We start from the raw sequence: 15,287 nt of genomic DNA, 5'->3' as shown, positions 1-15,287 counted from the left end.
CTGTCAGTGCGCTGCAGGTTACAAGGACACGTAATTTTATCTACATTTTCTTCTTGCCTTAGTTCCCCACATCACTCTGGAGGGGAGGGTGACGTTAGGGCTCCAGGAAACGGAGGCTCGGAGGCTCGTAGGTTTCTGGAGCTTGCCTTGTTCTTCTTGTAAATCGTTAAAACAGTTGCAGACTGACGGAGCCTCCTGTCCTGCCGGACCGCGATCTCTATCAGGTAACCATTTGTGCTTTCCTTTTTTAGCTTTAGGGTGGCCGCGAGTGCCCGGGGAATGTCACACACAACTTCTGACCTACCTGCTGTAAGTTGGAGGTTCCCACCACCTCTCAGACCCCTCCGAGGGCTTGATTAATTTCCCGGAGTGGCTCACGGAACTCAGGAAAACAGTTTCGCTGCTACGTTACCGATTCATCACGGCGGCTGCCACCAGGTCAGCCCCCTAAAGCGAGGCATAAGGCAAGGTGTGTGGGGAAGGGGTGGGGGCGGCCGTGCCCTCCCCGGGTGCACCGGCCTCCCCGCCTCAGTGTGTTCACCAGCCCGGGAGCTCTCCGAATTCTGTAGTTCGTATCCCATAGTTCAGGGTGTATGAAGGTTTCCTCACATGGTACCGACTGATTAAATTGTGGACCACTGATGGGTGAATTGATTCCACCCTTTAGCCCCACCTCCTCCCCGGAGAGTGTGGGCGGGGCTGAAAGTGCCAACCCTGGGATCATTGAGTGGTTCCTCCCGCAACCAGCCCCCTCCAGGCCACCCAGGAGCCCCAGCCACCGCTCAGCCTTTAGCACAAACTGGTTCGTTCGAATCCGAAAAACGCCCATTTCAACCTTTGCTATCTGGAGCTATTTCAGGAACTGGGAACAACACGAAACGTGATAACAAAATGATGTCCCTGTAGCTCCTGGAAAGCAAATTAACCAGGGTTTTTTTTAGGAACCGTGTGACAACCAAATATATGTTGCTTATAAATCCCAGCGCTCCATTCTATTTCATTAGAGCTGGAAGAATGGATTCACAAGTGGAGGAGACCAGCTCCTTCCGCAGAGCGTACCAGCCTCGGCATGTGATTTGGTTGTTTACGAGGTGTTCACGTTTTGAAAATACCGCACTAACTTAAAAACAAAACCTGACTCTCTCCCCTGCCGCTGTGCCAAAGCGAGGCACTGAACCTGACAGCCGTCTTGGCTTCCTTCCCTTGCACTTGACTCTGAGGGAAACCTGCCCCTGGAAATACTTGTCCGTAATTTATCTTTACGAAGGCCTTTGTCTGTCGGTGCTGTTGGAAGAGACCCGTTTCTGTCACTTGGGTTTTGTAGGTGAGTCTGTCAGATGGGCCCAGACGGTTCCCGCCTCGTGGCTTAACGTGACGTCAGCATCTGGGTTTGCCGCAGGCCTGGGGGGTGGGGGGGTAAGCACTGTCCGCGGCCATCAGCCAGGACAAGCTCTAGGTGTGGTGTGTGGACACGATGCCACCCTGGACGCTAAGTGACCCAGAGGAAGACACGGGAACACCTGAGTCAGTTGGGCAGAGTGACTGACGCATGTTCTAACTTTGAGACGCGGGTTACTTTTTTCTTAATTTGTTTTAAGTTTATTTCTTTTTGAGAGCAGGGGAGGGGCAGAGACAGAGGGAGACACAGAATCCGAAACCGGCTCCAGGCTCCGAGCTGTCAGCACAGAGCCCGACGCGGGGCTCGAACTCATGAACCGTGAGATCATGACCTGAGCCGAAGTCGGACGTTAACCGACTGAGCCACCCAGGCGTCCCTGTGGGTTACTTTTAGTAAGAGCCTTTCACTTGACCTTCCTGCCGGACACCTGTTTGCTGATGCTTCGGTCACCGTCTTGAATCTATCTTTAGAACTCCCCCCCTGCCTTTTGGTTCCGGTGTTAGTCACAGGATCTGTTCTCATGCTATTGTCCCGAGGACAGAAGAGATCGGGATCTTTCCCGTACCCAGGTGTGAACGCACGTCAGGCTTGGATGTCGTGTCGCATGTGTATGTGCGCTCCCATGTGTTAGGGAAAAGGGCCTTTTACGCGGTAGGACGGAAAGGGAGAGAGGTGCAGTGTGAATATCAAACCAGCATCCGGATGAATTGCACTGGGGGGGGGGGGGTTGTCTGCGGTCACCCCCGAGACAGGTCACTTTAAGCCCGAGAAGCTTCCCCCTTAATGATGGGACTTGCACGTGCGTCCTGTGCAGCCCTCGATTTCACGTCCAGTGTTGACGGTGGGTGCGGCTTTGAGTTTGAGTTTGAGTCAGACCTGGGCTTGAGGCCTGGCTCTGCCATTTATTAGTTTGTCCCAAGGCAGTCAGTCGGTAGATCTTGGGACCTTCGCTTCCTAGCGTGCAGAAAGGGGATTAAGCATATTTGCTTCAGGAATAAGCAGGGCCCTGGTCCCCGGGTCCTGGCTCTGACTGCGGCCGCTCACCCGGCGGTGGGGGCGGCCTCCGGGCCTGGCTCCAGGCTCCTGCACGCAGCCTTTCCCCCCACGAGTTCCTACAACCCGGCTAATCACTTACTTGTGGTTCTGCTCTCAGTGTATCCGGGACAAGGGCGGAGTCGGTCCCTGGCGGGGAGCGGTGACCTCAGCCTGAGCACGGAGGGCAGCCCCGTCACATCAGGAGTGAGGTGCTTAGTTTGCCGACGACCGGGTTGCTAGGTGAGAGCGAGTGTCTGCTAAATAGATTTGTCACATGTTGACTGTTCCATTAGTGACATCAGATGTTTCCTCTGAGCTTCTGGAACACAGGAGGGTGGGAAGTGCGCGATGGCCGAAGCAGGCCGGGAGAACAGCGGCTGTAAATGCGGCTCATGGCCGGGCCCAGGGCTCCAGCAGTGGTCCTCGCGTGGATTCGTCCCGATGGCACTTGGCGCTTTCTTGTCAGCTTCCATTATTTCCCTTTGGATGGGCACTGCGGGGGGGGGGGGGGGGGCAGGTTCCCAAAGTCTGAGGGTCATTTTCACCATGATTCTTTTTTGTTTAAAGTTTATTTTGAGAGAGAGAGAGAGAGTATGTGTGCACCCGAGGGGGGGGGGCGGGACGGGGGGGGAAGGGCAGAAAGAGAGGGGGGGAGAGAGAGAGAATCCCAAGCAGGCCCCGCACTGTCTGCTTGGAGCCACCAACTGTGACATCATGGCCCGAGCAGAAATCAAAATTCAGACGCTTAACTGACTGAGCCACCCAAGCGCCCCCGCAATGATTCTTGGTTTGATTTGTTTGGTTTTTCCCAGGCTACATTCATCATTTGCCTACTTGGCAAACTGGGTGCTGAAGCTGGGAACGAAGATGTCTTCCTGAAAGTCTCCCCTCCCCCCCCCAGCCCCTAAGCCTGGTGACAGCCTCCTCACTTAGCCTCCCCACCCCCCCAACTCCCCCCCCCCCCGCCTCCCACCTGGACCCCTGCCAGAGCCCCCACTGGTCTCAGCCGGCAGCCCCCTCCCAGCCAGTCAGGCTCCACCTTCCAGCCAGCAGGATTTTTCCGGAATTACGGCCATTTCTCCCCAGCGTGTGGTGGTTCTGCAAGCCTCTTGTCCTTGGGGGGATTCAGGAAGCCCTCCGTGCACGCTCTGTCCACCAGCCCCAAACCCACATGACTCTTCTCTGCCTGGGCCATCTGTCCTCCCTCTGCGTCCTGTTTCCAGCTCTGCCTCCTCTCCTGGCCAGCCCAGGGGGCCTTCCTCCAGGCCACCTGGCCCTCGGTCTCCCCAGCATCAGGCTGTCACCCTCCCGCAGGCCAGGGAGGCAGAGGAGGGTCTGCTGCAGGCACCCTGGCCAACTTGTCTTCAGGCCCAGCACCTGGTTCTGCTCAGTGACCAGGCGCCCACAAGGTGTCCACTGTGTCATTGAACAGGTGCTGCCCTCAGGGCATTTCAGGACCCTTCGTGAGGCAACAGGGCCATCGTCCAATTTTATTGCCTGTTTCTCATCTGGGAGGGTGATGTGTTTTTTTAATATGTTTTTAATGTTTATTTTTTTTTGAAAGCGAGAGAGAGAGAGAGAGAGAGCGTGAGCAGGGCAGGGGCAGAGAGAGAGAGGGAGACGCAGAATCTGAAACAGGCTCCAGGCTCTGACCTGTCAGCACAGAGCCCGACGCGGGGGCTGAACCCATGAACCACGAGACCGGGACCTGAGTGGAAGTTGGACGCTTAGCCGAATGAGCCACCCAGGCGCCCTAGACAATGTATTTTTACATTCTTCTCACATATCTTCTGTTTTATCCCAGCCTGAACTATATTGTATCTCCTGTGCTTTTAAGTTGCAAATAGAATTTCCATACGTTGGCGCCTGGAAGTGTTCAGAGCGGTCTGTCTCATGCTCACTCCCGCCGTGGCTGGTGCCCCATATAGAAACAGAGCCTGGGGGACTGCGGTGTCCCCTGTAGGGAGCCACAGGCTTCGCCTGACTGCCACTTGTCCAAAAAAAATTTTTTTTTCATTTTCAAGTTTAACCCCCTTGATTTTCCTTCCATCAAAACGCTGCCTGGAAGCTCCAGCCGGACCCCAACGTTCTCTTTCCAGGTCCTTGGGTGGGTCTTCAGAGACTGAGTTCCTGAGCACAGCCTCCTTCCAGGGCTCAGGCGAGGAAGCTATAGCTTGGACGGGACTTTGAAGGTGGACGGGCAGACGGCCCAGGTGGCCGTGCAGGCCCTGGCCCAAGTGTAGCACGCCCCACTGACCACCGCTGGTGGCAGCTTCCTGGGTGGGGGTGGGACCAGGCATGCTCCACAGAACTGCGGTGGCAGGGGCCAGTGGGGCCTCGCTGGCCTCGTCCCTCGTGACCATTCCCCCATCCCCCACTGCCCCCAGCCTCTCCCCCCACCCCCCTACCCCGAGCTGCTTTACCTAGAGCACCCCTAAGGGGTCAGGTGCTGGAACCTGCTGGGGGTCTCACCACTCACACGGTGGCCTGATTCCCATTCTGGCTGGAACGGCGAGGTGGACTGGCACAGGGTTCCAGCCATGTCCCCGTCCACCCGCCCACGGAGCAGCGTGCTGTGGCCGCCTTCCGTCCCAGGCCTTAGGCCCTGCTGGCCTGCGGTGGTTTGGAAAAGACGTCTTAAAATGGGGGCGCCGAGAGCTCTTCCAGCTGGAGAGACCAGAGGACTTCTGTCCTCTGACGTTGTCCCCGCGGAACAGAAAGTAGCCCTGACGGCCAGGAGGAGTAGGCCTGGTCCTTACAGCTCGGGGGCCTCCCGTGGAATATAAACACAGGGAATATCGGCGTCAGACAGGCCGCTAACGGATCATCAAGACGAAGACAAGACCCCTGGGTCGTCACTGAACACGGACGACCGCATGAACGTCGTTCAGGCCACAGAAGGACCAAACCTCCCCGGCCCGGCTGCAGGAGCGCCGGCCGCTTCACCAGCCCCGGCTCCGGGCAGGACCAGGCTCCCTCCCCTGTGGGTGAGGGTCACCCAGAACCCCCCTTCCTGCCAGCGGCCGGTCCGGAGCAGACCCCCACCTCCTCAGGCCCCCCACACCCCGCAGGCCCTTTGGGTGCCTGGTCACTGGGCAGAACCAGGTGCTGGGGTCCTCTAGGCCCCAGGCGATCGCCCCTCCAGCCTTGGTGGGGAGAACGCAAGAACGCAGAGAACGTGTAACAGGTTCCTGTGGCGGACTTCGTTACTTTTCACCAGGCCAAGTGTTAAGAAAGATGGACTTCTTCCCCGAGGTCGGCAGGGGCCCCGTTTAATCTTGGAGGACAGGGACGCACATTCTTCTCTTCAGCAGGTGCTGTGAGTGGCGAGCAGAGAATCAGCCAGGGGATACCTGGCCGGGGCTTCTCTGCACACGAGCCCCACGCCTCCCTCCCTTACGGGTACATTACATTACGCCGCTTGCAAACTGCTTCTCTCACCAAGCCTGAGGGGCCTGCTAAGAATCAGCATCATCATCAAATGCCAGCACCTCATCTGGGAACCGGGGGACGCCGCTGGTCCTTCCTTGTGGGTGGAGCTTCCCAAGGTCACACCGCCGTTGAAGGGCACGGACCTGGCAAATGTAACTTCCCACGGGCTCTTTCCAGCACAGGGCGCTGTCTGCTAGGGAAGCCCTTTTCACGTGAAACAGCAGGTCACTGTCGCCACGGGACAGTCCAGGAACTGACGCTGAAGATGATAACCCAGAGACCCTGGCTGTCACTCTCCGTGGATGAGGTGTGGGAGGCACACGAGGGAGCCTGCAGGGGGTAACGGAACAAGGACAGAATCTGGGCAGAAGAACCAGCTCTCTCCCGGCCCCCCTGCTTTCTTGCTGTGCGCCTGTGGGCAAGTTACTTAGCTTCTCTGAGCTTTGTTTCCTCTTCTGCAAGGCGGAGATAATAGCCTGTGCCCGCCCACCTCAGAGAGTCATGGAGAGAAAAGGAAGATAATGGCTGTAAAAGTGCCAAATCACTATCAGCTTTTTGCTACAACTGTTTTGCTACACATTTTTGCTACCACTTTGAAGTATCCGCGCCTGCCCCTCAAGGAGTTCACAAGCTGTTTCTTGTAAAGACCAGGCCTATGCAGCAATGAAAGAGACAGCAGAGGCTCAGTGCTAGAGAAGCAGCATGGCAACCTGGGGCGGCTTCCTGGAGGAGGAGGAGTTTGAGCTGTGCCTTAAAGAATGAGCGGAAACTGCATGGAAGGCAGGGGAATGGTGAGGGCTAATTGCAGAAAGATGGCTCGGGGCCATATCACGAAGGATACTGGATGCCAGGCTAAAGAACTTGGACCTATTCCACAGGCACTAGGGAGCCATTGAATGTTTTTGAGGAGGGACAAGATTGGTGTCCTTAGAGATGTGAGTCTGGGGGCTGGTTTGGAGGATGATGGAGACGGGAAGGGGCGGGAGGGAAGCACAGCAGTGGAGAGCTGAGGCGGTGAACTCAGGGTGTGCAGGGGGGAGGGTGGGGGGTGGCGGGCGTGGCTTCGGCACACCTGGGCGGGAGGGGCTCGGGAGGCAGGAGCGATTCTCAGTTGCCCAGCAGGGGGCGTTTGTGCGAAAGGGGTTTGAGCCTTGAAAGCAGAGTCAAGTAAACGGGGCAAAATGGAGTTAACTCAAGTGCGTCCGATCCTTGAACCACGCAGGTTTGACCTGCACGGGTCTACGTATTCATCGGTGGCTTTTTCTCCATCAGTACAGTACCGTAAACATTATTTTCTCTTGCCTGTGATACAGTTTCTTCTCTCTAGCTCACTTTGCTGTGAGAACACGGTATATAGCCAATACGTATCGAATGTGTGTTGATCAGCTTGTTTGCACTACCAGTCAGACTTCTGATCAGCAGGAGTTACGCTTTGGGAGAGCCAGAAGTTACAGGCGAAGTTTCGACGGCGTGGCGGGAGGGCGGTTGTCCGCACGCCCGACCCCTCACCGTTCAGTGTCAGCCGCGCTTTCCAGGAGCCGTTCAGCGAGGCCCCGCTCCTCGTGACTGTGAAATAACACCGCTTCCGGGTCACGGCGCTGGGTCGCGAACAGTGAGAAGGTCACCGGCTCCTGAATCGGGGACTCGTGGAAAAGGAAATCAGAGCTTTCCGACTGAGAAGGAAAAGAAATGTGTCGGAAAACTGACTTCTAGGCAAACTCTTGTTGGTACGAAGGTGTCCCCGACAGAAACCTCTCTCCAGGGAGCCGCCGTCCCTGCCTTTCCACGGAGTCCCCCGGTGTCGGAGGGGCGTCGGCCGTTTGATCAGCAGGCCCTGGGGCCCAACCGTGAACAAGACGGGCAAGTCCTCGCTTAGCAGAGGTCATTCTAACGTTTATTTATTTTTGAGACAGAGACAGACAGAGCATGAGCGGAGGAGGGTCAGAGAGATGGAGACACAGAATCTGAAACAGGCTCCAGGCTCTGAGCTGTCAGCACAGAGCCCGACGCGGGGCTCGAACTCACGGACCGCGAGATCATGAGCTGAAGTTGGATGCTAAACCGACTGAGCCACCCAGGCGCCCCAGCAGAGGTCATCCTAAAGGGGAGAGAAAGGAACAACGCCAAGGACGGGGAGAAATGCAGTGACGAGGCGGAGGGCAGGCACTGAAGGTCATGAAGGAGGTGCCATGAGGGCCAGAGCTGAGTGCGGCTGGGCAGGGGTGGGCGGGGCCAGTGGGCCAGAGAGGCCAGCCCTCAGGGTTGTGTCTGGACCGATGCTCAGGATCGGGGGGCCCGTGAGCTGCTTGGGGCTTTGGGAGGGCTGGCTGCGGGACACAGGTGATTTCCTCGGGGGTCTGGAAAGAGCTGATGCTCGCGCTACATGGGCCCCTCCCCCACGTTGGCCCAGTTGAGACCAGAGCGGAGAGACTGTGAGGCTGAGTTACTGAGGCGGAGTCCCCTTGCAAGAAGGACCATGAGCTTGCAAGGCCAGGGTGTGGGGGCTGCCCACTTTCTCGATTTCCCTGGTCCCGACCGTTCAGTTCTTCCTTCCATTCCACTGTCCTTCCTCTCTGTGCTACCGTTAGCCTGAGCTGTCTAGACATGCCCTCTGATGCCCGCAGCGCACAGCATCCTCACCTATAAAAAGGTCACTGTGGTTTCAGTAAGGGGCACAGAGAGAAGTGTCACCTGGATGATGGAAGGCGGTGGTCTGGAGAGAGAGAGGAGATGCTTAGAAATAGCGCAGACAGGACTTGGCGAGGGGATGAGTGAGGAAGGGGGAGAGAGGCGTCAAGGAGGATGCCCAGGTTTCTGGAAGATTCTTTCGAGGCAGGGGCTCTGCGGGGGAGCAGGGCTCAGCAGAATGAGGACCGTCGGTTTTAGAGACGTTGAACTGTCATGCTGGCAGTTGAGGATTAGGCTGGGCAGTGACACAGAACTGAGGGCCACCAGCGTGGAGATGGGAGGGGTGCCCCAGCAGGTGGCCTGTGGACAGAGGGCAGCTGTCCTAGATCAGCCCACAGGAACAGGCAGGGCACGGCATTTCAGGAAAGCCAGGGATGAGCACTGCACAAGGTCATGGTGCTGAGACCTGGTGGGGGGGGGGGAGGGGGGACACTGGGACTTCACAACTTGGGAGTGCAAGGTCACAGCTCCGCAGGGAGACCCATGAGTGGGCCAGCCACGTAGACAAGTCTTTCAAGTAGGGAGATGCGGGAGAGAAGAGAGGGCGGGACCTTCCGCGGGGTCGTTCGCCCAACTAAAGGTTATTACTTTTTATGGCTTTGTTCATTCATGCACGCATTCGTTCACTCTGCCGATATTTACTGGGTGCTCACTGTGTGCCCAGCTGTTCTAGGTGCTGGGGACACTTCGCAGAAAAAGATGGGCCAGTCCCTGCCATCACGGACTTGCAATTTGTACCATAAACACTCAATTCAATGATTTTTAGCAAACGTACGGAGTTGGGCAACCACCACAATCCAATTTTAGAACGTCTCCGTCCCCCGCAAGACCCCCATGCCTGTTTACAGGAAGTCCCCATTCCTACTCCCAGCCCCTGACAACCGCTACCCTGCTTTCTGTTTCTATAGATTGGTCTTTCTCGGGCATTTCGTGTAAATGGAATCCTACAGCATGTGATGTTGTATGTTTAGCTTCCTGTCCTTAGCATGATGTGTTTGAGGTGACAGGATACCCCAGCGTTTCCCCCCTTTTGACTGCTGGGGTAGGGGTGGGTAGGGGTGGGTAGCTGATGGCCCTGGAGTTGTTTTTACTTCGTAACCACTGTAACGGTTCGTAGCCATTGTGAGTAACACCACTCACCGGCTCTGCATATCTGTGCACCGTCTTTACGTGGACAAAGGTTTTCGTTTCCCCTGGGTAGATATCTAGGAGTAGAGTGGCTGAATCACAGATAAATAAACTTTTTCGGAAGCTGCCAAACTGTTTTCCAAAGCATAGCGCGCCATTTAACGTCCCCGCCAGCGGTGCGTGTGGATTTATTTTTCTCCACGGCCCGCGCCAATACCGACTGTCTTTTACAAACCTTTTGTAATGCTTATTGATTTTTGAGACAGAGAGAGGTAGAGCGTGAGCGGGGGAGGGGCAGAGAGAGAGGGAGACACAGAATCCGAAGCAGGCTCCAGGCTCCGAGCCATCAGCACAGATCCCGATGCAGGGCTCGAACTCACAAACCGCGAGATCGTGACCTGAGCCGAAGTCGGACGCTTAACAGACTGAGCCACCCAGGCGCCCCTTGACAGTCCTTTTACATCTGGCCATCTTTGTGGCTGGGAAGTGATGGGTCTCTGTGCCTTTGACTTGCGTTTCCCTGATGGCTAAGGATGTTGACCTCCTTTTCATGTGCTTATGGAACCTTTGTATGTCTTCTTGAGAGAACCTGCAGTAAAGAGCTGCATTTTTCAGTTCTGGTAGGAGATGGTGACTTGTCTCTAATTCCGCGGTGGAAGGTTTCACTGACTCTTCCATGAAGGCTTTACTGATAGCTCTTGTCTACACTGGTCTCCCCTTTCTCTTAGAATTTAAAGCATAAGTCAGATCGTATCTGAGGCCTCATGCCCTCCAAAGGAACTTCCCCTGGATCTTAGAATAAACTCACGCTCCTCACCCCTCTGGCCTCATCTCCCACCGCCCTCCCATTTCTGCCCCTGCTCGTTTCGCAGCAGCCTCTGAGTGTGCCACACTCTTCCCTGCCCCAGGGCCTTGGCACTGGCGGGCCTCTCTACCTGGAGTTCTCTTCCCCTCGCTCTTTGCAGGACTGGCTCCACGGTCTCTTTTCACCTTCTGTTTGCCTCAAAGCACTGATCACCGGCTAGGACGATCAGTCCTTAGTCAGGTGTTCGCTTGCTTTTTTCTTTTCTCCCCCTTGCAAAGCCTTTGCGAGGGCCACTCCGGCATCCCCCCCGGCCCCGGCCCGGCGGCAGCAGGCATGGGATACGGGTCAGCTGGATGACTGACCGAAGGGGACGCAGGTGTCTGCTCCTTTGTGACTGTCCTCACCCTCCAGCCGTGTGGCTCCCGCTGCCCGGGCCTTTGCCATCCATCCCCAGGCGGAGACGAGGCACAGCTCGAGATCAGGGTGACATTCCATCCTCTGTGTCCTCGACGGTCACTTGGTGAAGCGTTTTGGGACCGTGTTAGAGCAGCAGGTGCTGGGGGCACCGACAAACCAGAGCAAGACCAGACGGGGTCCAAGGAATGGTTTAAAAGTTGAGGAAAGGTCCTCCCAAGAAAAGATTTAAGGGCAACGTGAAGGATTCGAAGGGCTGTAAGGTGAAGAAGAGTCCTATGTAACGGGCAGAGGGCAGAACGGGGAGCCGCGGGCGGAAGAAATGAGGGGGTAGGTGCTGGTTTGGCATAAGGGGGACCTTTCTGTTAGCACTGTCCAGCTCTGGAATGGCTCATCTTCTGAGGCAGCGAGCCCCCTGTCCCAGGGAGAGTCGCCCCTGGGTGTGGTGGAGGGGATACACCATGGAGAAGAAGGTTGGGACAGGTGGCTCGCTGGACCTTTCTGCCTCTGAGCCTCTAGGAATCCCCTAAGCCGAAGGGTGCGTGCCGCACCGTGCCAGCGTCCTGAGGTGGCCTAGAATTCTGATCTGGTGCTTCTGGAAAAGGGGAAAGAGCCACTGGGAGAAGGAGAGCAGCATGCACGTGGCATCCCCAGAACCGGCCAGCAGGGAGAGGAAGGGCTTCCCTCCAAGGCCCTGAGAGTGACTTTGCTGCTCGCTCGCTGATTTGTGGGGCATCCCTCTCCCCTATAGCAGGTCTGCCCCACGAGGGCAGGGGCTTGTGTCATTCACCATGGCATCCCCGGTGCCCAGGACAGTGTCCAGCGTCTGGTTGGTGCTCAATAGACCTGAGTTCAAAGCCCAGTTCTGGAAGCCACCTCCCTGGGAGAATCCCCGCCCACATTGCTCTCGGTTCCTTGACCTCTGAGTCTGTTTTCCTTGTTTCCTCAGTGTGGGTGGTGACAGGAGGGTGACAGTCATCCCTGCCGGCCAGGGGGTTGCTCTTCTGTTATTCTTAGTAGGTCTTTGTTGCCGGGCCCCGCCTCCCCCATTCCCACCGTCCCCTGGGCAAGGGAAACTTTAAAAAGTTTCCAGGTCCCGCCCACCGACTCTTGGAGAAGGTCACCCTGGCTAGTGGAGCCAGAATGTGGGCGAAGGTGAAGGCTGAGTCACGGCCACAAAAACTGAGGGGCGTGTCATGGGGATACGATATCCCAGTTCCGGCCAGGAGGATGCTGTGTCTCACGCCCCAAGGCAAGGAAGCCCAAACAGAAGGGCTTTGAGAAAGAAAGGAAACAGGACTGTGAATGGAAAATTTCAACCGACCGCCACCCAGGAATCCCCTTGGCCTGGGGTTGTCTTTGGAGCATCAGTTCCCCACCGGGGCCCCCTGTCACTTGGCCTAGAGTGGCTTCCCCATTTGTAAATACAGGTGAGCCTCCAGGCATCCCCCCACCCCCCAGCCATCCTTGCTCCGCAGTGTTTAGTCCCAGGGCCGCAGCAAACGCTGTGCCCACTGTGCCCACAACCTGGCGTCTTCTTTCGCTCCCACCTCGACCCGCTGAAATCCTGCCCCTTCCTGACGCCCAATTAAAACACCATGTCCTTAGGGCATCCTACTCTTGCTTTCGGCTCAGGTCGATCTCATCTCATAGTTCTGGGTCCGAGCCCCGCGTCGGGCTCTGTGCTGACAGCTCGGAGCCTGGAGCCTGCTTCGGATTTCTGTGTCTCCCTCTCTCTCCGCTCTTCCCCTGCTCATGCTCTGTCTCTGTCTGTCTCTCTCTCCAAAATAAATAAAACACTAAAAATTAAAAAAAAATAAATAAAAGAACAAGCTAATTTAAAAAGAGACAACATGTCCTTGAGGCTTCAAACCATCTTCTGATGCAGCATCTGCCCCCCTCCTCTGCCTGCAGGTGACATTTCAGGCCTCGGTGACCACGGCCTGGTGGTCAGCTGGGGTTGCACACTTCCCTCATCACAGGCTCAACCTCTCCCACACTGGCTCATCTTCTCTTTCTCCCCAGCTCGAATGTGCTCCGGTGGCCTCGCCCATTTTCATGTAGCTCTACACGTACTTACCCACACGTCTCCTCTCGTAGGTGCTTTTTCTGCCCCTCCGTCTCCAGGGTCCAAAATGACTGCCCACTGAAAAAATACATTAGCGCCCCTTGGTATTGAGCCAGACGAGCTGACAACTCGGGTCCACGCAAAATCCTGCACCTGGACGCCCATAGGACCTTTACTCCCCATCGCCCGAACTTGGAAGCTACCAAGGTGTCCTTCGGGGGCCGAATGGATACACTGTTGTTGCACGGAACGGAATTTTATCAGAGATAACAAGACGCGAGCTGCCGGGTCACAAAAAAGGCGTAGAGGCAACGTAAGCGCATAAAAAAATCTATTCATCGAGGCGCTTGGGTGGCTCAGTCTGTTGAGCGTGTCTGACTCTTGATTTCCGCTCAGGTCATGATTTCACGGTTCATGAGATCATGAGAGCAAGCCCCACATCTGGCTCTGCACTGACAGCTCAGAGCCTGCTTGGGATTCTCTTCCTTCCTTCCTTCCTTCCTTCCTTCCTGTCTTTCTTTCTTCTTCCCTTCCTTCCTTTCTTCCTCTATTTCTTTCTTTCTTCCTCTCTTCCTTCCTTCCTTCCTCTCTCTTTCTTTCTCTCTCTCTCTCTCTCTCTCTCTCTGCCTTTCCCCTGCTCTCTCTCTGTCTCTCTCTCAAAAGTAAACAAATCAACTTAAAAAAAGTCTATTCAGGGGCGCCTGGGTGGCTCAGTCAGTTGAGCATAGGACTCCTGATTTTGGCCCAGGTCAGCATCTCCCGGCTCATGGGTTCAAGCCCCACGCTGGGTGTTAGGCTTTGCGCTGATAGTGCGGAACCTGCTGGGGATTCTCTCTGCCCCTCCCCTGCTCTCTCTTAAAAGAAACTTAAAAAAAAAGTCTATTCATTAAGAAAAAAGAGGGGCAGCTGGGTGGCTCAGTCAGTTAAGTGTCGACTTCGGCTGAGGTCACGATCTCACAGTTCAAGCTTTCGAGTCCCACGTTGGGCTCTGTGCTGACAGCTCGGAGCCTGGAGCCTGCTTCCGTTTCTGTGTCTCCCTCGCTCTCTGCCCCTCCCCCATTCATGCCCTGTCTCTGTCTCTGTCTCTGTCTCTGTCTCTGTCTCTCTCTCGCTCCAGGGCCGTTGGCTGAATTTCCTACCATGCCCAGTGGGTGCAGTGAGAGGTTTCCACATCTGCACTGAGAGGGTTTGGGCAGCAAACAGTTCCTGAGCCCAGGTTAGGGGGCTGCGGGCTGCGGGGCACTGAGAGGCCTGGGTTGCGCCTAATGTGGGCAGGGCTCTCACACTCCCAAAGGCTGGGCAGAAATGGCGGGTCCAGGTCCCAGCATCACCCCCTCCCTTCCTTCAGCTAGGTTCGTCACTTCTCTGAACCTCGCTCTTCTCATCTGTAAATGGGAAGCACAATTCCTGCCCCACAGTTGGGAGGGTTAGATCCGTGCATGTCTGGGCTGCTCCCTCCCATTAGGCATGGGCGTGACCCCTGCCCCTCAGGGCCCTTCTATCTGGTTGGGAAGGGAAGGCCCACGGACTTTAAAAAAAAAATGTCACACCCGCAGTGTGACAAATGAAGATAGCAGGAGAGTTGCTGGAGACGACTTCTGTGTTCTCAGTGGTTTCCAAAGGGGGACAGGGCCATGTGAGAGGTCTTCTGGAAGTGTCCAGAGGAGGGCCTCCGAGGAAGCGTGTGCTTGTCTGGGAAGGGACGTTAGCCATCAGCCGGTGAGGAATAGCCAGCAAGAGCCAAAACAAGGAAGTGGGAGAGAGTACCACAGAGCGAGTGTCCAGAAGCAGCCTCCGACATCTGACAGGCTCCGAGGCCAGTGCTCAGGGAGGCCCCCAGACCAGGAACACTGGCCAGTGACACGACCCCTGCTCTTCCTGAGCCGTCTGTGCTGGGAGACCCAGCAGGGTCTGGGGATGTGAAGGGCGTGGTTTGGGAGCCAGACAAGAGCTGCATGACCTTGGACAAGTCACTTTACCCCTCGAACCTCAATTTCCCCAAATGCAAAGTGGGGGTGGTTGTGAGTTGCAACATATACAGCACCGCCACGGGGCCTGTCACCACGGAAGGGGGTCATTTGGGTGGCAGCCATGATTATTATTGGGGGCTGGGAGAAGCCAGGGCCGGTTGAACCCCTTGGACCCTCCCCAGGTGCCCAGCCTGAGATGCATCCCCGCAGGTGCCCGGGAAAGGCTGACGGACCCACGACTGCACGAATGGGGGAGCGGTGGCTCTGTCCCCAGGCCCGGCCCCGGGGAGGGCCTGTCTCTGGGTGCCCTGTGGACCCATAGCAGGAAGGCCGTGACCCGTAATTAAC

Source organism: Lynx rufus, unplaced genomic scaffold (genome assembly GCF_022079265.1).
Source record: "Lynx rufus isolate CCGP_SWC_20201006 ecotype Redwood Valley unplaced genomic scaffold, mLynRuf1.p SCAF_7, whole genome shotgun sequence".
Lineage (NCBI taxonomy): Eukaryota > Metazoa > Chordata > Mammalia > Carnivora > Felidae > Lynx > Lynx rufus.
Note: the sequence above shows the minus strand (reverse complement) of the source record.